Source organism: Mixophyes fleayi, chromosome 8, assembly GCF_038048845.1.
Source record: "Mixophyes fleayi isolate aMixFle1 chromosome 8, aMixFle1.hap1, whole genome shotgun sequence".
Classification (NCBI taxonomy): domain Eukaryota; kingdom Metazoa; phylum Chordata; class Amphibia; order Anura; family Limnodynastidae; genus Mixophyes; species Mixophyes fleayi.
In genome coordinates, this window is record NC_134409.1 from 94,295,217 (window position 1) to 94,320,902 (window position 25,686).

The window sequence follows — 25,686 nt, forward strand, 5'->3', positions numbered from 1 at the left end:
GTCCATCCGTAACAAACTGACCTCCATCCACAACCTCTTCATCTCCAACTCTCTTAACCTTCTTGCCATCACTGAAACCTGGCTCACTTCTTCTGATACCACTTCACCTGCCACTCTCTCCTATGGTGGCCTCTCCTTCACCCACTCCACCAGACCGTCCAGGAGGTGGAGTGGGCCTTCTCCTGTCCCCCTGCTGCACTTTTCAGGTTATTCCCACCCTACCTTCCCTCTCTCTCTCCTCCTTTGAAGTTCACTTCATCCGTCTCTTCTCTCCCATCCACCTACGTGTCTCCGTCATCTATTGTCCCCCTGGCCCTACCTCCCTATTCCTAGATAACTTCGCTGCCTGGCTCCCCCACTACCTTTCCTCCGACCTTCCCTCCATCATACTTGGCGACTCCAACATCCCTATTGACAACTGCCACCATCAAGCTTCTCTCCCTCACCTCCTCCTTAGGCCTCTCCCAGTGGGCCTCCTCCCCCACCCACCATCTTGGTCGCTCTCTCGACCTTGTCTTCTCTCATCTCTGCAATCTCTCTGATTTCTCCAACTCTCCCTTCCCACTCTCTGACCATCATCTGCTCTCTTTCACAATGTCCTCCCCTGCTCCTTCCCCACCGAAAGCTACTCTCACCAGACGCAACCTTGAAGCGATTGACCCCATCTCTTTCTCCTCCTCTCTTGACTCTCTCCTCTCTCCCATTCCTTTCCTGGCCTGCCCTGACCAGGCGGCCTGTCTCTACAACCACTCCCTCACTAATGCCCTGGATGCTGTTGCCCCTGCCTCTCCTATTCGCCGACGCTGCCTCATTCCCCAACCTTGGCACTCCAAACTCACCCGCTTCCTCCAAAAATGCTCTCGCACTGCGGAACGCCTCTGGAGCAAATCTCGCTCCCTGACTAACTTTCTCCACTTTAAATTTATCCTCTCATTTTGCTCTACCCTCTCTCTTGCCAAACAAACCTTCATTTCCTCTCAGTCCTCTAATCCTCACCGCCTTTTTGCCACCTTCAACTCCCTCCTTTCTCCCCCTCCCCCCTGATCCCACTTTCCCTCTCTGCTGCTGATTTCGCCACTTTTTTATCTTCCAAAATTGAAGCCATCAGACTTAACATCTCCGCCATAAATCCCTCACCCGCTGTCCACATCGCTCCACCCCCCTCCAACAATCAACTCTGGTGCTCCTTCTGCCCCACATCAGGCGAAGAAGTTCGCTCCCTTATTCTTTCCTCTCCATCCTCCACCTGTCCTCTCGATCCCATCCCTTCTGACCTCCTTCGCTCTCTCTCTCCCACTGCCTACTCCTACCTCGCACAACTTTTTAACCTATCACTCTCCTTCGGTGTAGTACCCTCCTCATTTAAACATGCTCTTATCGCTCCTATCCTCAAAAAACCCAATCTTGACCCCACCTCTGTCGCCAACTATCGCCCCATCTCTCTTCTCCCCTACGCCTCCAAACTTCTTGAGCGAATTGTCTGCTGTCGCCTCACCAGATATCTCTCGGACAATTACCTCCTTGACCCTCTCCAATCTGGATGCCGCCCCCTCCACTCTACTGAAACTGCCCTGGCCAAATTCACCAATGACCTCCTATCAGCCAAATCTAAGGGTCACTTCTCTTTACTCATCCTCCTTGACCTCTCCGCGGCCTTTGACACAGTGGACCATTCCCTCCTTCTGCAAACTCTTCTCTCTCTCTGCCTCTCTGGTTCTGTCCACGCCTGGTTCTGCTCCTACCTTGCTTACCACACCTTCTCTGTCTCCATGTCTGGCTCTTCCTCCACCCCCTCCCCTCTCCCGGTAGGAGTCCCCCAGGGCTCTGTCCTCGACCCCCTACTCTTTTCGCTCTACACTTCCTGCCTCGTGCACTTATCTCCTTCTTTGGTCTTCAGTATCACTTTTATGCTGACGTCATTCAACTCTACATCTCTTTTCCTGATCTCTCTTCCTGCCTCCTCTCTCGTGTATCTGACTGCCTCTCTGCCATCTCCTCCTGGATGTTCTCCCGCTTTTTCAAGATTAACATCTCTAAAACCGAATTCATTGTCTTTCCTCCCCCCAGACCCCCTCCCACCACAACCTCTCTATCATTGTTAATAACACCACCATCTCCTCTGTCACCCAACTCCGCTGCCTGAGTGTCACACTCGACTCCTTTCTCTCTCTTTTGCCCCCATGTCGAATCCCTTGCCCAAGCCTGTCGCTTCCAACTGCGCAACATCGCCCGCATCCGACCCTTCCTCTCACAAGACGCCACCAAAACTATCATCCACGCACTCATCATCTCCCGCCTTGACTACTGCAACCTTCTCCTCACTTGCCTCCCCCTCTCTCATATCACCCCTCTCTGCTCTGTACTCAATGCGGCTGCTAGACTCATCTTTCTCTCACCCCGCTCCTCCTCTGCCTCCCCTCTCTGCCATGCCTTACACTGGCTCCCCAACCCCTACAGAATCCTCTTCAAACTCTTTACCACCACTTACAAAGCTCTCTCCCAGTCTACTGCTCCCTATATCTCTAACCTCCTCACCATTCACACTCCTGCCCCATCCCTGCTCTCTGCTAATGACCGTCGCCTCTCCTCCACTCTAATTACCACTTCCCACTCCAGAATCAGAGACTTCTCCCGAGCTGCCCCCCAGCACTGGAATGACCTCCCTCGCTCCATCCATCTCGCTCCCAATCTGTGCTCCTTCAAATGAGCACTTAAAACTCACCTGTTCCTCAAAGCCCATCAACCAACCACTTAACCCTCATCTACTCTGCTCGCTATTCCCTCTATCCCCTGGCCCCTTCTTCTCTCCCCTGGCACCACCAGCTCCCTCTCGTGCCTGATTTGTCCACTCTCCCTTAGGATGTAAGCATCTATGAGCAGGGCCCCTCTTCCCTCCTGTCTCCATACCTGTTCTTCTGCTCCATCCTTACTCCATATGTCTGTCCCGGAGTTTCTGAAGCATTGGTACTTTGTGTTTATTGTTCTGTACTGTTTAACCCTGTATGGTCTACTGTTTGTACTATGTACGGCGCTGCGGAAACCTTGTGGCGCCCAACAAATAAATGATAATAATAATAATAGTAGCTGACCCTAAATTAGACAGGTCTTCTGTGCCATGCTCCACAACCAATTCTGAATCCTCGCTGGCTTTCGGGAAACTCATGATGGAATATAGTCTCTATGATGTTTGGTGGGTGGCTGCTCCGGTAGAGAGGGACAATGCTTACTTCTCTTCTGTGCATAATTTATATTTGAGAATAAACCTTATCCTTTTGGATAAGTGGGTAAGGTACTCCCCATGATGTGGTGAGATCATGCTCCGTTCATGTGGCCTGGGAAGCCTATGCATCCCTTAGCTCTCACATGGCAATGGTGCTTGCCAGCTCACTTGCTTCCCTCTTTGGAAGCTAAGATGGCATTTAGAGATGCTATACCTTCTTTACTCAGACCAATGCCTCTGGTGATACCTCCATCTTCACTTATTGGTACGTCCTAAAGGTGGGTGATAGAGGGGTGGCCATTCAGATAGGCTCTAGGCTAAGAAAGGTGAATCTTACCAACAGGATCTGGAATCCAAGCATAAATCCCACCCTTCGCAGTCTCTTAAATCGGAACTATTCTAGTGAGATTAGATACTAAGAATTATAGACCAATGGAGCTGTTGAATATAGATGTACAAGTTTTTGCAAAACTCATTGCTAATAGACTTAATCCCATTATACCTAAATGAAATCTTTCGGATCAAGTGGGATTAATCGCTAGGCCCAAAGCATCAGAGTATTTGAGACAGATCTTAAATTTAATTTAGCATTTTCACAAAACTAAAAGTGAGGTGATACTTTTCTCTCTGGATGCTGAAAAGGCATTCAAAAGAATCTGCTGGTCTTACATGACAAGGGTCCTTGAACAGTTTGCTTTTTAGGCAGCAATTCCAGATGTGATTTTAGCCTGATATGTTGGTCTCTCTGCCTGTTTATTTAGTAATGAATTCCTTTCATCTAAGTTTTCCATCTGCAATGGCATCCGCCAGTGTTGTCCTTTCTCTCCACTATCCTATCTCCAGGCAATAGAGCCCCATGCTGAACAGATAATAATCTTGCAGGCGTGTGGGGACATTGCCTTAAAAAACGTTTCCCACAAGTTGGGTCTCTTTACGGATGGCGTGCTGCTGTTTTTCATTAATCTGGAGTCCTCATTAGTATTCATCCATGAGAATTGACTTTATACAGCAAGGTCTCTTAATAAAAAATAAATACTTCCAAGACTGAAGCCCTTCTAATTAATATCCCCCTGGGTGACTTTTGACTTTTAAACATAGGTTGAAAATCCTTTGCCTTACGTCCTGAGTGGCTCTGCCTCCCAGCAATTCCTGCCGGGCTACAGCCTGAGCCGGAGGAGGGACAGGGGAGTGCCCTCAAGTAGGACAATACCCTGTTGCTACCAATGTAAAATACAAACACCTCAGGCACAGGGGTCATACTTTGACCGGGAGGGGTGTCCCACTTCCCACCATGGACACTATACCACCAATGACTTTATAAGGGGTTTCAAGCTACTAGATGACAGGAGGGGCACAGGGGACATAAGGAGCACTATGCTCCAGACAACCTATGGTGCAGGGGGGACAGGCGCATTCCCCTATAGCAGCACTATACCACCACTGATTATTGTGAGGGTAGTAGACCCCATCAGGTGCAGCATATTACTGAGGAAGCAGCTACCATATTGACAAGGGGGTCATAGGGAGGAATAGGCCTCTTTCTAGCGATGCGACCAGAGGCAGTAGCAGGCCCCGGCACCACCACTGTGCAGAGGATTGTTATGAAGGGCACTAGGTTCTGGCACCGCGAACTGGCTAGCAAGTACTAATGTGATGTCCTTCTAGCTGATTAATGCTGAAATAGTTGCCCCTACACCTAGCATAGTACATGCCAGTCGGATTCCCAGGCCCCGTAGCACTGCCCAGGAGAATAAGGCAGCGGCGGGGCAGCCTGGGGAGGGTGCGCAGGTAGGGTCGCAGACTTGCTCTTTCCGTGGGTCGTGGAATGGGGCCTCCAGTGTCCGTTCCTTCCACGGAGCTGGTGGCAGTTTTTCAAGTGCAGCGTCTGGGGCAGATAAGCTGCGGCCTAGTGTGTCCTCCTCCAGGTCAGCTAGGTCACAAAGGTCGCTGTGTCAGTTTGATGACGGTGATACTATTCGTTCTCTCCCAACAGATTACCCAGTTGACCAGCCATGGACTATGGTGGTGACTATGATCACAGCAGCGGTTTCCGGTTCAATCTTGAGGGCCCAGCTTCCTTCTCCAGTTACAATGGTAGATCTCGAAGGATGGGAGAGTGTGATGACATGTATTGCCATGATGATTTGCCTGTGTTTTCTGTCTGCAAGGGCACCAGCACGGAGTCTGATAGTTCTGGCGCCTGCCCACTCAAGCTTGTAAATACGCTGCGCAAGTATTTTGTGCCCCAGAAAGGTTCTCAAGAGAGGGGTCTGTCCAGCGTGCCAGGTAGAATTAGCAGGCTCACAGGGTCAGAGATGCTGTGCTGCGAGAATACGACCATCTATAGCAGGGTACGGGCATCTGTTAGGGACAAAAATCTCAAATGACGGTGCATTGATATGTTCATCATTACTGAGAAGGCCAAGAAAACTGTGGCTGCGGCTCTGGTGAAGGGAGATGGAGGGGAGGCTAGTTTTAATATGTAGCACAACTGGTTGGGTGGGGCATATTTATTCATGACCTGTTACCTGGAGTCTCGTCCCAGAGAGTACATGAAGGTGCTTAAGTTGATTCATGATATGTACTTGTTAATTCGTCCCAGTACCTGGCTAGAGTATAATGAGGAGTTAAGAGCCAAGTATGACAGACATCCGAGCCTTATGTTTGGATTCAAGGACATCAAGACCTGGCTCAAAGTTACTTAGGGGTCTCAGGTTGTTCCTTTTTCGGCAGCCAAACAGTGCCCCCCATGACGGGGAGGCCTGGCACGCCTTCACGCCATGAAGGGCACTGTTTTACCTTCAATAGGGGGCAATGTGCCCGTGGCACGGACTGCAGGTTCACCCATACCTGCTCACACTGATAACAGTGTTCACACGGCTAGATTTTATGACCAGCCTGATAAAGGGGGCGGAAACAGTGCCTCCATTCTCCAGGGTTCTCTGTAAGGCTTTTGCCCCCATTATCTTTTCAAGCCTAGCACATTGGCTGGCCGAGGTGGTCGGCCGCTGACTTGTTGAGGACTGGCTTCCTGGTAGGGCTTCGTTTGCAAATTGAGGGGTCTATTGGAACCTCTGCTAGTAGAGATAGGTATGACAGGAAGCTTCATGATGGCTGACTATATAGACGGTTAGTCCAAGTTGGCGAGGTCCACCAACCTGGCGGGGATCTCCTTTTTCTTCCAATTCTACGGATTGCTGGTGTGAACAGGAGATTCCTAATCTCTAGGGCATTGCACCTGGGCACAAAACCTCCACTTCGTTCTAGATGGCAGGGGACCTATTAGTCCCGAGATCTTGGTACGCTTGCTAGGAGCGCTTGCTGGTGTGGCCCAAGATTCCTATGAAAGTAGTTTATTTGGCAGGGCCTTCATGTTGTTCTTTGGTGCACTTTGAGTGGGTGAGTTAGTGGCCTGTGGGTGGTCTGCTCCACTCTCCGGGATGTTGACCAAAGATCTCGCCACTGATTCAGTTGCTTGCAAAGAGCGGCGATCAAAGGCAGATCAGCTGGGTAGGGGTCTATGGGTCACAGTGTCACCCTGGCGCAGTTGCTCAGTTTGCCCGGAACAGGTGGTCGCAGAGTTTGCTGGGCTCCAGCCGCAGGATGCATTGCCATGGCTGGTGCATAGTGATGGGTCCCCCCTCACACGGTACCAGAGTACAGTGGTCTTTAAGTGCATGCTAGGTGTCCCAGGCCCTGATAGCGCATAGTTTGGCACGTATTCCTTTAGAATAGCTGTGGCCATGCCTGCGGATGTAGAAAGTGCTTCTGGTCCATGTATTCAGGAATTGGGCAGGTGGAAGTCCTCTGCATATCAACAATATGTGAGGCTTCCTTTTCTCTCTGGACCTTTGTTCTGCTCTCGCTGACTTATTTGGGTTGACACAGGACTCTGTTGCTTGCTGCTCTTGGCTGCAGGAACGCAAGAGTATTTCTTTGGATTTTCCCTCTAAAGTGGGCCTGATTGACTGTTGGCACCATGAGGTTTTGATGGTTCTTTGTCTGTGTTGCCTGTTCCTTTGCCTTTTCTACTTCTCTTCTTATCTATGTCTTACCTTGTTTCATCTCCTCTTTGCTTGCCTGTGTTCCATGCAGCTTACGGGAAAGCTGGGTTGCTGTAGAATGCTTTAACTGTATTGCTGTTTGCTGATTTACAGTGAATGGAGCTCCATTGCAGATCTGGCCACTCGTTCGTGCAATGGGCCACTTTGCAATGAGCAGCTGATGATACATCCATGTTCCCACACCCAATAGAAGTATTTTGGAGTGGGGTGACAGGGGTTGAGGTGGAGGAGCTTTAAAGGACTACTGTGCAGGGAAATAGCAGAGCGTGGAGTTTTCCATATTGTAGTTATTCACCTTGGTGTGAACAATTTCGAGCTTGCCAAATCGATGTATTTGATCCTGGCAACTCAGTCCGATCTAACGTGGGTGCATGCCTACTGGGCTAATCTGCTCCTTTCCTGGTCCGGCATATTGCCCTGGCTAGTGTGGAAGTCCTTGGCTGATGGATGGGTAGCTGACCATTCCCGCAGGAAGGTAAATTCAGTAGTTGACCAGTATCTCAGGTCCATAGGTGGTTTTCGGATTGAGCACCCAAGGATTAGGACAGATTTGTAAGGCACCACAGTGCTCCGCAGCGCCGTACAGTAGGGAAAACAGTACATACATAAAACAGGGACGTACAAGTTAGACAAAATAAATACAGACATGAAAACAAAGCGTATGAAGGACCCTGCTCATTAAAGAGCTTACATTCTAAGTGGAAGAGGGCAAAACTGAAACAAAGAGGACTAAATGTGTTTCAGAGTGGAGATTGGGATAGTTGTGAGGGAGCATTAATGTGAATAGTGTTATCGAGGATAAGGTCACCTCTAAATTGAGATGGGTTTTCAAAGAGCATCTAAAGATTTGAAGGCTGTGGGAAAGTCTGATTAAGCATGGTAGAGAATTCCATAAATGTGGAGCAGCACGGAGAAGTCGTGTAGGCGGGAGTGAGAGGTGATTACCAAAGACGAGTCAAGGCACAGGTCAGAGGTAGATCTAAGAGGGCAGGAGGGAAAGTATTTTGATATGAGATTTGAGATGTATGCATGGGATGTGTTGTTGAGGGCTTTGTAGGTAAGGGTAAGTAATGTGAATTTGATTCTGCAGGACACAGGGAGTCAGTGAAGGGATTTGTAAAGTGGTGCAGCAGATGTGGAGCAGTGAGAGAGGAAGATCATTCTTGCAGCAGCATTTAGGATGGATTCAAGTGTGTAAATATGGGTGTGAGGAATGCCAGATAGCAGTAAGTTGCAATAGTCAAGACAGGAGATGGTGAGAGAATGGATAAGAGTTTTAGTAGTATGTTGAGTAAGAAAAGGTCGTATTCTGGCAATGTTTTTAAGGTGGAGTCGACAGGACTGGGAGAAAGTCTGGATGTGAGGAATAAAGCAGAGGGCAGAGTTAAGTGTTCCACCAAGGCAGGGGGCTTGGGAGACTGAGGAAATTGTGGTGTTATTGATATTGAGGGAGATTTGAGAGCAGGTGGTGACTCTGGCAGTAGGGAAGATAATAAGCTCTATTTTGGCCATATTGAGCTTTAGGTAGCGTTGGGACATCCATGTGGAGATAACAGAAAGACAGTTGGTTACACGAGATAGTACAGAGGGAGAGCGGTCAGGGGAAGAAATATAGATTTAGGTGTCATCAGCGTACAGGTGGTATTGAAGGCTGAATGAGCAAATTAATGTTCCAAGAGAAGAGGTGTACAATGAAAAAGTAAAGGGTCAAGAACAGAGCCTTGTGGGACCCCAACAGATAGTGGATGTGGAGGGGAGGATGTGCCACAGGTAGAAACACTAAAGGATCGGTTCGATAGGTAGGAAGTGAACCAGGAAAGAACTGTGTCAAGAAGGCCAATGGAGTGAAGGGTGTGTAGAAGAAGAGGGTGAACAACTATCAAAAACAGCAGAAAGGGGAGCGTAGCTTGGCGGCCATTCTGGACGGATATCTCCTCTTCTGGCTCTCCTCTAAATGAGCCTTTATTCCATTTTACTGACCCCTCATCTACACCTGATTGCACCCATTGTCAGTGTGAATCCCCCCTCTAGAATCGGGTGCCTCTCTTGCCCCTCTTGCTGCCACACAGCACACAAACGGCAGCGGGACCTTCCAGCATCTGTACCCCCTGCCTGGCATTGCACCCGCCCTCGCCGTTCCACCCGTGCCTAGACTCGGGGCAAAAAAACCTGCCAGCCAAAGCTCCCTGCCACCACTGGACCAGCAGCTTACCTGGCTGTTCGTCTGGTTTCCCTGGAGTCCACGATCCGTGCCGCCGGAGAAACCGGAAGTGCCATTGACCCGAACTTCCGGTCGGCCACGAAGGAGACCTCAACGGAGGGGACTGGCTGAGCCGAGACCCGGCACTATCCTGAGTTCCTGCTGCCTGTCATAGGCTTCCATCAGTTGCAGGCTCTGCGGTGTATGACACAAGTACGCGGGGGTCCAGCGCTGCACAGATCGGGACATAAGGCAGGGGACAGCTAGAGCTATTAACCCCCTCACTACCACTATCCTGGGTTTGAAGTTCGCATCCCCCCTGTGCCCACAACATACCTGCTGACAAGGAGTGTGCCTATGACACCATAGCACTCTGCTTCATCCAACCAGCTCTCCACACATCGTGCCTCATATTTCCCTCACTACCTTAAATGTGTAAAGGGACTACGGACCTGCCTGTGGATCATTCTCTGTGCTCTGGTCCTGAAGCCATAGGAGAGCGGTACCCTTATTTAACCCTCTAGCCTCGAGCTACTAGCATTTATTGGAGTGGCATCCCCTGAGTGCTTCCAGTAACAACACCAACAACCATCCATATCCATCTATACTCATCCCTACTGAGTGACCTGGTTGACAATATACTCCCCCACACGTGAGCCGGTATTCCAACTCTGGACACACAGCTATCCTGGCTTCATATTCGGGCATCTACATCCTGTGTTTCAACTCAGCATCTCGCTACTTGGACTCTGTCCGCTACCCCGAGTAGAGGATATATTCATCTGATTTAATTTCCTCCTGATTACTCAGTCCAAACTACCCATGTTCTAACCCCACATGTCTCGTGGGAGCAGGTCATTTTCTGAAGCATTACCCTGAAAGTAACCAAACTACCTCTGCCGTTATTCATTCCTTCCTGTTGTGTCTTTTCTCGGAGTAATCATGTCGCACAAACCGAAGAAGAACCCTCTGCCTCAAACACCCAGTATGTTCTCCAGAAGTGGCAAGGCTGCCCCACCACCTACCTCTGCCCCGGCATCTCTGAGTTCTGACGTTGACTCTCCGCAGCCTTCTATGGCTGATATAGTGAAACAAGTGAAGGCTACTATCCAGTCGGAATTTCGGGCATTAGTTACGCACGGAAATCACTGCACTGGGTGCTCGCACCGACTCTCTGGAAAAAACAAGCACTGATCTCTGTGCTTTCCAGACTCAAACTGACCAGTATATAGTAGCTATTCGTGCTGACTTGGACATTCTCAAAGACCAGTTTGAACATCAAGAAAACCGTTCCCGACGGAACAACATTAGGCTCAAGAATGTTCCAGAGTCGATCATGTCAGAGGAGCTACCCTCATACTTGCAGGGTCTATTTACTACCTTGGTTCCAGACCTAGCTCCTGCTGATTTCCGCTTATACCGTGCACACCGGGCTCTCTGACCTAAGCCCCAGCCTTCTCAACCACCCAGAGATGTCATCATACACCTTCATTATTATTCCACCAAGGAGAAGATTCTTCTCGCTGCTCGAGACCTTCGGGACTTTTCCTACTCCTGGGACCAACCCTCTCTTTTTCCAGGACCTTTCTCCTATTACATTGAAGAAATGTCGAGATCTAGCTGACATCACCCAACGTCTACACTCAGCTGGCATCCGCTATCGTTGGGGTTTCCCCTTTCAGTTTTCTTTCTCCGACGATAACCATGCATACTCAATCAAGACCCCGGAACAAGGTCGGGGCCTGTTACAAACTTTGAAACTCCCAGATCTCCCGAGTTAATTCTCCACCTCGTCATCAGATACCTGTAAACGACCTCCACAAGCTGAATGGTCCTCTACGTAAATATTGCTAATTTATCTGTTTCTTATTCTATTGTTCTTTATTTGTTACTCTCGCTCTAATCTATAAAGTGTATTTTATGTTACATTGATCACATTTGCTCGGGGTCTTGCCATGATAGGGGTGACCCAAAGCCTCAATCTACTCCCAGTTGTCCGTGGGTTACTCTCGGGCCTTACACCCTTTCCAACCGGCTCTCCCCCCGAATGGTGAGACCTCTGATCAAACTCACTGTTCATAACCTAGGATGCGGTTTCACATGCTTTACACTCTGTTGAAGCTATGTTTGCCCTTTCCGTTTTAGGTTTGTTTCTTTATCTCATCTCTCTAAGACCCGCAACAACATCTGATGTTGCGCAATACTTGTCCATTGTTTAATATATATATATATATATATATATATATATATATATATATATATATATATATATAAGCTGTTCATACTCTTTGTTATTTCTCCGCTCTACGGAGATTGCCGACACTGAGCGGTGAAGTTTTGACTCCACGTACGAGTTTCTTGCTTAGACTCCACTCAGTTGTTGCTGGTTGTCCGTTGACATGGTCTTGCTCCACTTCTATGCTCTTTATAGATATAACACAATGCATAATTTACCTGTTTTCAGTGATGTGATTTATAATCAGTTCTCCGTTATTTTTCTCGTGTTTGGTCTACATGTAAAATGTTTCGTTTTTATATTCTCTCATTGGGTATTTTCATTGCCTCTTGTTTGACCTGCTATCCCACTCCCACGACCCCTTAGCTGTCGATTTTTCCATTCACTCTTGGCTGTCCGTGCCTTGCCCCCCCTGTCGCAAGATCTTTTACCGTTTGTACTTGGTACCTCATCGTCTTCACATAACTTATCCAGGCTCCTCATCGCAATACTGGCATCAATGTGGTCGAGAGGGTACCCTGCCTCATATATGGTGGCACTGTCCAAAACTACTTCCTTTCTGGGAATCGATCCACTGGCTAATTTCCAGTATCACTCAGGTTTCTCTGTCTCCATTTCTTTCGTATTCTCTACTCCCCCACTCTATTCCCAAGATATCAAAATCAACTCAGAAACTTATTACATACATACTTAGTGCTGCTAGATGCCAAATTGCCCTTCTTTGGAAAATCCCGAGTCCACCCTCCCTGCCCTCTGTTATCAGCCGTATTTGGCATGTATATTAAATGGAGTACATTACTAGCATTCTCCGCCACACTCCTGTCCAATTTGATAAGGTCTGGAGTCCTTGGGCTGAGTATCACGGAACCTCTCCTCCTCTTGCATTTAAGGCCTTTATGCCCTAACCACTAATATGTAACCCTGTCATGGATCATCATTCTCATCTCACTCTTCTTCTCTTCTCTTTGGCTAGTGATTTCTCCTGCCGCTCTTACTCCTATCCTTTCCTCTTTCTCCTCCCTTCTTTCATCTCTCCCTAAAATTGCCTTTTGTCTCCCTATATCAACAATAATGTGCTGCTTACATAACGTGGAAACTTCATTGCGGTTTTGTTTCACCTGTATTGCCTGTTTCCCTCATTTTCTGTATTGTAATACTCAATAAAATTTATAAAAAAAAAACAACAAAACAGCAGAAAGGTCTAGTAGAATGAGTATGGAGAAATTAAAGTTAGATTTTGCTGTAAGTAGATCACTGGTCACTTTTGCGAGAGCAGTTTCAGTGGAATGTGGGGTAGAAGCCTGATTGCGGTGAGCCGAGAATGGAATGAGAGGAGAGAGAAAGTGAGACAGGCGTTTGTACACTAATCGCTCAAGTAGTTTGGAGACAAAGGGGAGGAGAGAAATAGGGTGGTAGTTGGAGAGACAGGCTGGATCGAGTGATGGATTCTTTAGAATAGGTGAGATGAGTGCATGTTTAAAGGAGGATGGAAATGTGCCAGTGGGGAAAGACAGGTTGAAGAGGTGAGTTAGAGCTAATATTGTTACATACATACATAGTGTTAGATTTGTTACATACCAAGCTGCGAGTTAAAAGCAAATGGTCTAGTGTTGGTGTCAGCACCCGCAGCTCGGTATGCGTGAACGTTGCTGCTCACATGTTTGCAAGTGACCGAGATATTTCAACATCCAGCACAGCTATTGGTTCTCACTGCATGGAGGTGCATCTGCACGTCACTCGTGTAGCAGTTTAATGCCATTACCAAGATGGCTGACTCACCTGTCAATTAAATGAAGTGGCCAGGCAATGGGGGGAGTTTAGGCCTAGCCTGCTGATGCTTGCGCAAGAGAATGCACCAGTACCCACTGTAAAACTGCAACTGCATTTTTTATTCACCCCTGCCATTGGCCTGTTTAGATGAGGAAATGGTGCAAGGGGTGGGCCACATTGACACCATACGTACCCTACCTGTCATGAAGCCTATAACACCACCAGGTAAATTTCGATTATATTACATTATTGTTTTGTGTGATTGTTTTTTTTTTCCTTAACTAACAAAAGCTAAAGTCATACAATTATGCTGGTTGATACATATACACACACACACAAAAAATTTTGGTTCGCCTTCATTCTAGGTGCCAATACAGATACAGATGTGTTCTAAGATGACCTGATGGAGGAGTCGTGTGATGTGGAAGAGCATCAGCTGACCAAGGAAGCAGAAGTCAGTGGTTGTGATTCACTGCGTGGCTGCTATCAGAATATTATGGAAATCAATGCCACCATTCAGGTGAATATACCACTAAAATTTCTACAACCATCACCCATATTGAGGAAAATTTACACACTACCCTCACCAATATGGAACAAAATTTAGACCTTAACCTAACCTCAATCAAAAAACCCTCACACGTCTCACTGACCTTATTTCACTATACATCACTAGCAACACTACAACACCAATTTCCCAGGTATCCTCTCCTTCCTCTTTCTCTCCAACTGTCTGTCCCATACATCAAACATACTTCACCACAAATGATTATCGGTCCAGAAGTTGACCCCCTTACCCTCACCCCTGTTCACATCATACACCACTCCCCTCTTCAGGTCCTATTATTTATAGGACCAAACTCCAATTTCCACACTATCCTTTTCCATTGTTATGACTAACGACTACTATCATGAGCTTGTAGAACAGGATGTAGAGGTCTTCACTTATAGCTGCCGCCTTTCCCGTAGAGTTTGTTGCATTCACAGGTCCTCGGAGGCCCCCAGGTCTTACACTTAGCATAGTACGAGCTCATGAATGTAGCACAGCGCAGGATAGTGGGTGATGACAAGTGAAGCGGGGTCAGGAACAGGCCATGGTCTAGGGTCCGAAGAAGGTAATGTAGTAAGGTACAGGCAAAAGGTCAGGGCTGACAGCAATCAAAGGGAGTCCAGATAACTAAGCAGAGGTCAGGGCAATAAGCAAATAATACAGAATTCAGGAAAACAAGCAGAGTCATACACAGAAAATCAATCCAAATTTTTCAGCAAAACAGACAGAAGCAGGCAAGCTAACAGAAACTGGATCCTAAGCCCTCCCTGCCTTATAAATAAAAATGGACCAATAACAAGTGAGAGCCACAGCAGGATTAAATTAGCCCAGAAGGCTGCAATTACTAATTAAACAAGTTGCACACGTGCCCGGCTACCCTGATGCAGGGACACTGCGTCTATACATAAAAGCGTCACAATCGTTGCCTTGGCAACTGTCGGGCAGAGTACCAGAAATGATGTCCCTGTCATTATGGAGACGGCCGGGACGCATCAGCCAGGGACAGTGAGTCACGGCAGCTTAATTTTCCCGCCGTGGCTCATAACATCCATATCTCGATTATTATCCTTATTTCAACACCCAATGTGCCCCCCCTGCCTTTCCTACCATATCTGGCCCTCCTGTCATCTCTGCCCCCTGTCATCACTACCTCTCCTGCCGTCTCTGTCCCACCTGCTCTTCCTGCCATCTCTCCCCCTCCAGCCATCTCTGCATCTCGTGCCATCTTTGCCCATCCTGCCATCTCTGACCTTCCAGCCATCTCTGCCCCCCCTGCTCTTCCTGCCATCTCTGCCCCCACTGCTATCTCTACCTCTCCTGCCATTTCCACTGTCCCTCCTGCCATTTCTACCCCTCCTTCCATCTCTGCTCGCTGTGCCCCCCATGCCACTCAATCAATGTCTGCTGTACCCCCACTCTCTGCTGGTCCACTGGCCTCTGTTTTCTCCCCACTGTTGCCTTCTACATTATGGGTTACCTGCAGCCAGACACATCCGAGACCAGTCCAAAACATTTCAAGACAGCTGGCTAAAAGATCAAGGAAATTAAATTATATTGTTTTCTTGTACTTGTTATACATTGCAAGTAACATTATAAATAATATACTTAAGATTTCTGTATGTGTTTATTTATTTATTATGTTATTTCTGTATGTGATGTGGTGCATGGCTCCAGGTCACTCTGCACAATGCACAGGGTGTGCAGGATGACACGATGTGGGAGCCGATAATGGCAGACCACCTCAGTATCAGACATCCCAAAGAGGCTGACACGTGGCCTGAAGACACGCTCCCTGGACCGGCGATGAGGGACTAGTTGTTTGTTTTGGAGGGGTTGATGCCTGTTGCCCCCCTGGACTGCCACCTGTACCTTGGCCATTTCTAAGAAAAACTATAGATCACATATTTTTAACAAATAAAACAGGAAACACAATTATGCACTGTGCCACATCACTAGGCCATAACATGAAACAAAGTATGAAAAACAAAAAAATAAAGTGGCACATTACTAGAGGGGATATATATGTATGAGCAAACCAAAACACAAAAAAGAGTAATAATAAAAAAAATACAAATTATGTTATTAGTAACCAGGCACATTTAAAAATATAAGAATGAAACAAACCTTGTCAATTGCTTCTAGCTCTCAGAGAATTGTACAGGAAAAAAATGCAGATGCATACAAAATGATAGCATATAGCGCATGACAGTTAGGGTCCTGTTTTGAAAATATAAAAATGTAATTATAATGCAAAATGTTAACAATCCCTGAATTATTAGGCTCTTTAGTTCAAACAAAACACTCCATTATGGACAGATACAACTACCCCATATTACAGGCATATATAAGCAATATATGAACATTTGTGGTCAGAGAGCTATAATCAAATACAAACCTCTACCAGACCCATCTCACTAGTATTTAGTGTTCTAGTGACCGCTGAGACCACAGAGAGCATTCATGTAACCAGGGCCATCTTTTCCATTGGGCATGATGGGCAGCTGCCCGGGGGCCCCACAGGCAAGGGGGCCCCATAGGCACGGCTCTTAATGAGAATAAATAATCCTGCAAAAGAAAAAACCTTCAAAGGTCACTGAGCAAGTACATCTATCTATCTCTATATATCTATATTTGTATCTGTATACATCTATATATCTATATCTAGGGGCCCCTGTGCACTGCTTTGCCCGGGGGCCCATTATGTTGTAAAGATGGCCCTGCATGTAACCGCATAGTTGTTTACTCTCCATGAATGTCCGGCAGCCTCCCAAAATTTCTGTGAGTACTCTCGGACTCCTGAGAGAGTAGAGCAACCTCCTAATTCCTGGCCCATTCGTTTAGTTAACTGTTAGGGGGCGGGGCTTATTGACACATTTCATTGCAGTCCCGTTCCCCTTTCTAATAGGCTGTGACATATTAGAGGGTGGGGCCAAGTTACATATTTTGCTTGTCCATTACCCACAAAAATCGCCAGCGAGATTTCCCCTCCCGGAAGGGAGATCTCAAAAGTTGGCTTGTACAGTTTGTGTACAGTTTGCCACACAATACAGAAATTATGCCCCAGATCGCCATAGCAGTCGTTTTCATTGCCTCAAACCCCCCTGCAGCCATTTTCATTGCCTCAAACCCCCCTTTCATTGCAGCTAATATAATTACCTCAAACCCATCCCTGAAGCTATTTTACTCAGCTCCCCCCTCTTCCTCTCTGACAGACAGCCTGACAGCAAATCCGCTTGCTGTTAGCTGTCTGTCAGTCCAGGGGCAGAGAACGTGAGATGTAGTAATTTTGCGAGACCTGACTAAGATCTCTGTGGCTGACAGAAAGGTAACAGCATCGGATTTGCTATCAGGCTGCCTGTTGGCACAGTGACAGTTGGGGCCGCACCCTTTAGACCATGGCTGACCCTGATGAAGCCAGACAACCATGAAGCTCATCATTTAAAAAAATATTTTTATATTAATTTTTTTAAAAAAAAATTACATGCCGCCAGCTCTGCAAAACCCGGGCCCCAGCCTGCAGCCTGATCAGCCTAGTGGTTGATCAGGCCCTCTAAGTCCTTCAATTCAGGCCTTTACTGTGAAGCGTACAAAAGAAAAAAGAGCTCTGCACCCAACTAGTTTTTCAAGTGACCCTGCTTCATCCTAGAGCAGGGGTCGGCAACCCCAGGCACGCGTGCCAGACGTGGCACGCTGACCACTTTTGTCTGGCACGCCGACGCTGAAGCTACTTCAGCAAAGCAGCCGATGATGGCCGAAACGGAGCTTCTGCGCATGCGCAGAAGCTCCGTTTCGGCCATCATCGGCTGCTTTGCTGAAGCAGCTCCCAGGTTTCTCCAGAAAGACGAGTCTACAAAGGTAAGTAAGGGCAGCAAATTGAGGGGCACATATACTTGGCATACTTTGCATTTGTGGGGGCAACTGTGGCATGCTATATATTTATGGGGGCAACTGTGGCATGCTATATATTTATGGGGCAACTGTGGCATGCTATATATTTATGCGGGCAACTGTGGCATGCTATATATTTATGCGGGCAACTGAGGCATGCTATATATTTATGGGGGCAACTGTGACATGCTATATATTTATGGGGGCAACTGTGGCATACTATATGTTTCTGGGGCAACTGTGGCATACTTTGTATTTGTGGGGGCAACTGTGGCATACTATCTATTTGTGGGGGCAACCGTGGCATGCTATGTATTTGTGGGGGCAACTGTGGCATACTATATGTTTCTGGGGGCAACTGTGGCATACTATGTATTTGTGGGGGCAACTGTGGGTGGCATACTATGTATTTGTGGGGGCAACTGTGGGTGGCATACTATGTATTTGTGGGGGCAACTGTGGCAAAGTATGAATTCTGGGCACAACTATGAGGCATAAGATGAATTGGAGACACAATTATGAGGTATGATGTGAACTGGGGCACTACTGTGCGGCATAACGTTTTTTTTGCTGGTCCCTTACTGTTAATATGATATTAGCCTCATAAAATGAGATATATATATATATATATATATATATATATATATATATATATATATATATATATAGCCGAGAGGGAAGGGGGCGGCTACAAATTGCCCGGGCCTGCTTGGTGGCCCGAGTCCCCACTGGAGACCTATCTTTGAAAATACATTTTTTATTTTAAATGTACTTTTTTTTTTTTTTTTTTATTGAGTGCAGGGGGGATCGGTAATAGCTAAATCCCCTTCAGCTCAGGTATCTTCAGACGCCAGGTCATGTGACTGCAGTGGTCACATGGTACTCGGCGAGCTGCTGGATATCTTCCCATGCTGTGCAGTGGAGAATAAGGTAAGAAGGTGTGCTGGAGAGGGGGCATGTGTGACTAAAGGGGCTGGGCAGAGGGGGGCGGGGGCAAGTGTGATTAAAGCATGTGGGCAGAGGGGACATATGTGAGCAAAGCTGCTGAGCAAGGGGGCATGTGTGAGTAATGCATTTTTCTGTAAGAGGGTGGCCTGGTGCTTTTCACCTGCTAGACAAGCCCCCAATGATGCACTGCCATGCCCCCAATTGTACGACCACTTGCATGGCAAAAAAAATGTTGCGCCGCCGCTCTGCGGCGGCACATTTCTTTTTCCAATGCTTGACTATAAAGGGGGACACATGAAGTTGCTATACTGGGGCCATGAATTTCTCTAGGCAGCCCTGTATGTATGTAAGTATGTATGTATGTGTGTTAGGGATGTGCACCGGCGACTTTTGAGGTCTCGTGTTTTGTGTTTTGGATCCGGATTTTCGTTATTTTTGAGGTTCGGATTTGTCTCGCAAAACACTTGACGAAAGGTCTCGGTTCGGATTTAAGGTTTTGGATTCGGATTTTTTTTGAAAAAAACATAAAAAGTTTAAAAATCAAGTTTTTGGGCTTATTTTCACTCCTAGGCTATTATTAACCTCAATAACATTCAATAACAAGCATTTCCACTAATTTACAGTGTATTCTGAACACCTCACAATATAGTTATTAGTCCAAAACGTTGCAACAAGGTATCTTTCTGGACTGCGTAGAGGAGTGGGTCACCACAATATATATTAAAAACCCTGAACTTTTATGATTCGCACCAATAAATGTACCTGGACTGCGTAGAGGAGTGGGTCACCACAATATATATTAAAAACTAGGGATGTGCACCGGCGACTTTTGAGGTCTCGTGTTTTGTGTTTTGGATCCGGATTTTCGTTATTTTTGAGGTTCGGATTTGTCTCGCAAAACACTTGACGAAAGGTCTCGGTTCGGATTTAAGGTATTGGATTCGGATTTTTTTTGAAAAAAACATAAAAAGTTTAAAAATCAAGTTTTTGGGCTTATTTTCACTCCTAGGCTATTATTAACCTCAATAACATTCAATAACAAGCATTTCCACTAATTTACAGTGTATTCTGAACACCTCACAATATAGTTATTAGTCCAAAACGTTGCAAAAAGGTATCTTTCTGGACTGCGTAGAGGAGTGGGTCACCACAATATCTTAAAAACCCTGAACTTTTATGATTCGCACCAATAATTGTACCTGGACTGCGTAGAGGAGTGGGTCACCACAATATATTAAAAACCCTGAAATTTTATGAATCGCACCAATAAATGTACCTGGACTGCGTAGAGGAGTGGGTCACCACAATATATTAAAAACCCTGAACTTTTATGAATCGCACCAATAAATGTACCTGGACTGCGTAGAGGAGTGGGTCACCACAATATATATAATAAGAAAACCATCAACTTGTTTGATTCGCACCAATAAATGTACCTGGACTGCGTAGAGGAGTGGGTCACCACAATATATTAAAAACCCTGAACTTTTATGAATCGCACCAATAATTGTACCTGGACTGCGTAGAGGAGTGGGTCACCACAATATCTTAAAAACCCTGAACTTTTATGAATCGCACCAATAAATGTACCTGGACTGCGTAGAGGAGTGGGTCACCACAATATATATAATAAGAAAACCATCAACTTGTTTGATTCGCACCAATAAATGTACCTGGACTGCGTAGAGGAGTGGGTCACCACAATATATTAAAAACCCTGAACTTTTATGAATCGCACCAATAAATGTACCTGGACTGCGTAGAGGAGTGGGTCACCACAATATATTAAAAACCCTGAACTTTTATGAATCGCACCAATAAATGTACCTGGACTGCGTAGAGGAGTGGGTCACCACAATATATTAAAAACCCTGAACTTTTATGAATCGCACCAATAAATGTACCTGGACTGCGTAGAGGAGTGGGTCACCACAATATATTAAAAACCCTGAACTTTTATGAATCGCACCAATAAATGTACCTGGACTGCGTAGAGGAGTGGGTCACCACAATATCTTAAAAACCCTGAACTTTTATGAATCGCACCAATAAATGTACCTGGACTGCGTAGAGGAGTGGGCACTGGGCACCACAATAAAATATATAAAAAACCTTCAACAGGTCTGCATTACACTACACATACGGCTGCTCCTCCATCCTCTCCATCATATACATGTTGGAGTTTTAGCGTGTGACAACCTCTTGTTTTTGATAATGTCAGTGCATTTTGAATATTTTTCAATTTGCCCCACACCACTGAATGTACTTTATCTATGATACGCATCTATCTATCTTGACTGCGTAGTGTGGTGGCCCCGGTACACAATTTGGTACCGAGGCCACAATATAATTAAAAAACCCTCCACGTGTCAGAATTCCACCAAACAAGTATCTGGACTGCGTAGTGGGGTGGCCCCGGTACCCAACTTGATACCGGGGCCACAATAAAATAAATACACCCTCCACGTGTCAGAATTCCACCAAACAAGTATCTGGACTGCGTAGTGGGGTGGCCCCGGTACCCAATTTGATACTGGGGCCACAATAAAATAAATACACCCTCCACGTGTCAGAATTCCACCAAACAAGTATCTGGACTGCGTAGTGGGGTGGCCCCGGTACCCAATTTGATACCGGGGCCACAATAAAATAAATACACCCTCCACGTGTCAGAATTCCACCAAACAAGTATCTGGACTGCGTAGTGGGGTGGCCCCGGTACCCAATTTGATACCGGGGCCACAATAAAATAAATACACCCTCCACGTGTCAGAATTCCACCAAACAAGTATCTGGACTGCGTAGTGGGGTGGCCCCGGTACCCAACTTGATACCGGGGCCACAATACCTCCTCCAAACATGCTACAGACAATTCGTCATTGAGATCCCATCAAGTATGTTAAAGACAGACAGGGTCCAAGTGTTATTAGTTGACTTTGTAAAGAAAAAAACTGTCCCTGTTGCACATAGTCGTGCAATGAAGACTTACTTTTTCATTTAAAGGCACGATCTTTCAAGTGTAGTGTTTGTAAGTCTAAGTCATATTATACTTTTGGTAAAATTGGTTTTTTTTGTTCCTCTTTATGGTAATTAATTAGTAATAGAATTAAAGTAGGAAATAGAATTAAATAGAATTAAAGTAGGAAATAGAGTGGTATAGAGTTGTAGTGTGGTATAGATAGAGTGGTCCACACAATATAATAATAAAACCCTCAACTGGTCTGAATTCCACCAAACAAGTATCTTGACTGCGTAGTGTGGTGGCCCCGGTACACAATTTGGTACCGAGGCCACAATATAATTAAAAAACCCTCCACGTGTCGGAATTCCACCAAACAAGTATCTGGACTGCATAGTGGGGTGGCCCCGGTACCCAATTTGATACCGGGGCCACAATACCTCCTCAAAACATGCTCCAGACAATTCGTCATTGCCAGACCCCAGACAGACAGGGTCGTAGTGTTATTGTTTGACTTTGTAAACCCAAAAAAATGTCCCTGTTGCACTTGCACATAGTCGTGCAATGAAGACTGACTTTTTCATTTAAAGGCACGATCTTTAAAGTGTCAGAAAGAGAGAGAAGACACAGGAGAGGAGAGTTGTAGCTGGGGACCTGGGGTGGAAGCTCCCAGGCTCCCCCAGCATTGCCTGGAAGTCTGAGCGTGGTGACTGAGCCAGGGCAAGGAATGTGTGCCCTGGATGAGGGGGAGAACTCCATGCCACTATAGTGAACCCAAGAGAGAGGGGGACACTGCACATGGAAGAGGCCCTGGAGTGAGGGCTGCTACAAGAGGCATGGTAGCTGTAGTGTCAGATCCTGAGGCTGAGAGTACACAGAGTGACGTGTCAGAGCACAGGAGACATTATCCCCGCAGAGGAGGGATGAGCTGCAGTTGAGAGGTCTGTTGTTGAAATAGGACATGCACACTTTAACAAACCAATCATTTCAGCGACAGGGCCTACCAAACAACTTTGACTGAAATGATTGGTTTGTTTGGGCCCCCACACCAAAAAAGCTATTCATCTCTCCCTGTACAGACTAAACAGGCTCTACTGAGGCAAGATGTCGTCCTCATCCTCAACCTCTGATTCCTCTCCCCCTACAGTGTGTACTTCCTCCTCATCACACATTATCAATTCGTCCCCGCTGGACTCCACAACCACAGGTCCCTCTGTAGTATCTGGAGGGCAGTGCTGTACTTCATTGAGGAATTGATTATTCATTTTTATAAACATCATTTTTTCAACGTTGTGAGGAAGCAACCTCCTTCGCCGCTCACTGACCAGGTTCCCCGCTGCACTAAAAACTCTTTCCGAGTACACACTGGAGGGGGGACAACTCAGGTAAAATAGAGCCAGTTTGTACAGGGGCTTCCAAACTGCCTTTTTTTCCTGCCAGTAACAATATGGACTGTCTGACATGTCTACTTGGATGGTGTCAGCAAAGTAATCATCCACAATTTTTTCTATTGTGACAGCATCCAATGCAGCGAGAGTAGACATGTCTGCAATGGTTGGCAGGTCCTTCAGTCCGGACCAGATGTTATCAGCATCCCCGCCAGTGCCTCTTTTGGGAAAACTGAGCTTTTTCCTCGCAGCCATAGATGTGGAAGAAAATGAGGGTGGAGCTGTTGGCATGTCACGGTCCTCTTCAGAGGACAATCTCCTGACCAGCAGGTCTTTGCACCGCTGTAGATTTGTGTCCGCCGGAAACAGAGACACAACATACGCTTTAAACCGAGGATCGAGCACGGTGGCCAGAATGTATTCCTCTGACTTTAAAAGAGTGACCACCCTCGGATCCTGGCAAAGCGTACGAAGGGCTACATCCACAAGAGCTACATGCTTGCTGTAATCGCAATGGCTTACCAGCTCCTCCCTCACTTTCTCCAGCTGCTTCTGCAACAGCCTGATCAGGGGAATGACCTGACTCAAGCTGGCAGTGTCGGAACTGACTTCTCGTGTGGCAAGTTCAAATGGCTGCAGAACCTTGCACAACACGGAAATCAGTCTCCACTGCGCTTGACTCAGGCGCATCCCCACTCCTTTGCCTATGTCGTAGGTGGCTGTGTAGGCCTGAATGGCCTTTTGCTGCTCCTCCATCCTCTGCAGCATATAGAGGGTGGAGTTCCAGCGCATCACAACCTCTTGTTTGAGGTGATGGCAGGGCAGGTTCAAGCTTTTTTGATGTGCCTCTAGTCTGCGGTAGGCACTGGCTGAATGCCGAAAGTGTCCAGCAATTTTGCGGGCCACCGCAAGCATCTCCTGCACACCCCTGTCACTCTTGAGGTAATGCTGCACCACCAAATTAATGGTGTGGGCAAAACATGGGACGTGCTGGAAATTGCCCATATTTAATGCCCGCACAATGTTACTGGCATTGTTTGACACCACAAATCCCCATGAGAGTCTAAGTGGGGTAAGCCACTGGGAGATAATTTCCCTCATTTTCTCTAATATGTTGGCAGCGTTGTGCCTCTTATTAAAGCCTGTAATGCACAATGTTGCCTGCCTTTGCATGAGCAGCCATTTTGTAGATGCTGCTACTGATGCAGCTGTTGCTGTTGCTGCGGAAGGGGATGCATCTACCCAGTGGGCTGTCACAGTCATATAGTCCTTCGTTTGCCCAGAACCACTTGTCCACATGTCCGTGGTTAAGTGGACAGTGGGTACAACCGCATTTTTAAGAGCACTGAGGACACTTGATCGTACTTCTCTGTACATTTTTGGTATCGCCTGCCTAGTGAAGTGGAATCTCGAGGGGATTTGGTACCGGGGACACAATACCTCCATCAACCCTCTAAATCCCACTCCACTGATGGCGGACACCGGGCGCACGTCTAACACCAACATTGCAGTTACAGCCGCAGTTATACGCTTTGCAATAGGGTGACTACTATCGTATTTGGTGGTCATGGCAAACGACTGTTGGACGGTCAATTGTTTGGTGAAAGACTTAGCGGTCTTACGACTTCCCCTCTGGGAAGATGACCGACTAACAGCAGCAACAGCAGCAGTGGCAGTAGTAGGCGTACCGCTGCAGGATTCCTCGGATGAATCCCGTATTGAGGAGGACTCAGTCTGGCTGGTGACTTGGGCTGCAGGACTGAATCTGATGGAGATTGTGGAGGAAGTTGACGAGGAGGGTGTTGCTGGTGTGTATCCAACTGGACCACGGGATTTAGGTGTCCCTGTACCGATGAGGGTCCTAGCCCCAGTTCCTGAACTAACCACTGAACTATGAAGGTTATTCAGGTGACGTATAAGGGAGGATGTTCCTAGGTGGGCAAGATCCTTACCCCTGCTTATTTGAGCTTTACATAAGCTACATATTGCCATACATTGGTTGTCTGGATTTGGATACAAATAACTCCAGACCGAAGAGGTGCATTTTTTGGTCTTCTGACCAGGCATGACGATGGGCTTTTTCATCCCATGGACATCAGCTGTTTCCCCCCCTCGTGCCTCATTTACAATAACCACATCACCATCCTCATCATCAAGTTCCTCCACAGCGCCAGCTACATCATCAATAGCCTCCTCCCGAGCCACCTCTTCCCGTACAGTGATGGGAAGGTCAGGCTTGACAACCACCAACACCCTTGGACTCGCCTTGGGGATTTGTGATAATTTCTCTTTAGAAGGCAGAGTTGTTTGCTGTTTTGTTGCTGACAGCATAACTCTCTTCAATTTTTTGTAGGGGGGGGGAGGAGGAGGAGGGCTAAGATCCGTGGGTGAAGCTGAACCACTAGTCATGAACACGGGCCAGGGCCTAAGCCGTTCCTTGCCACTCCGTGTCGTAAATGGCAT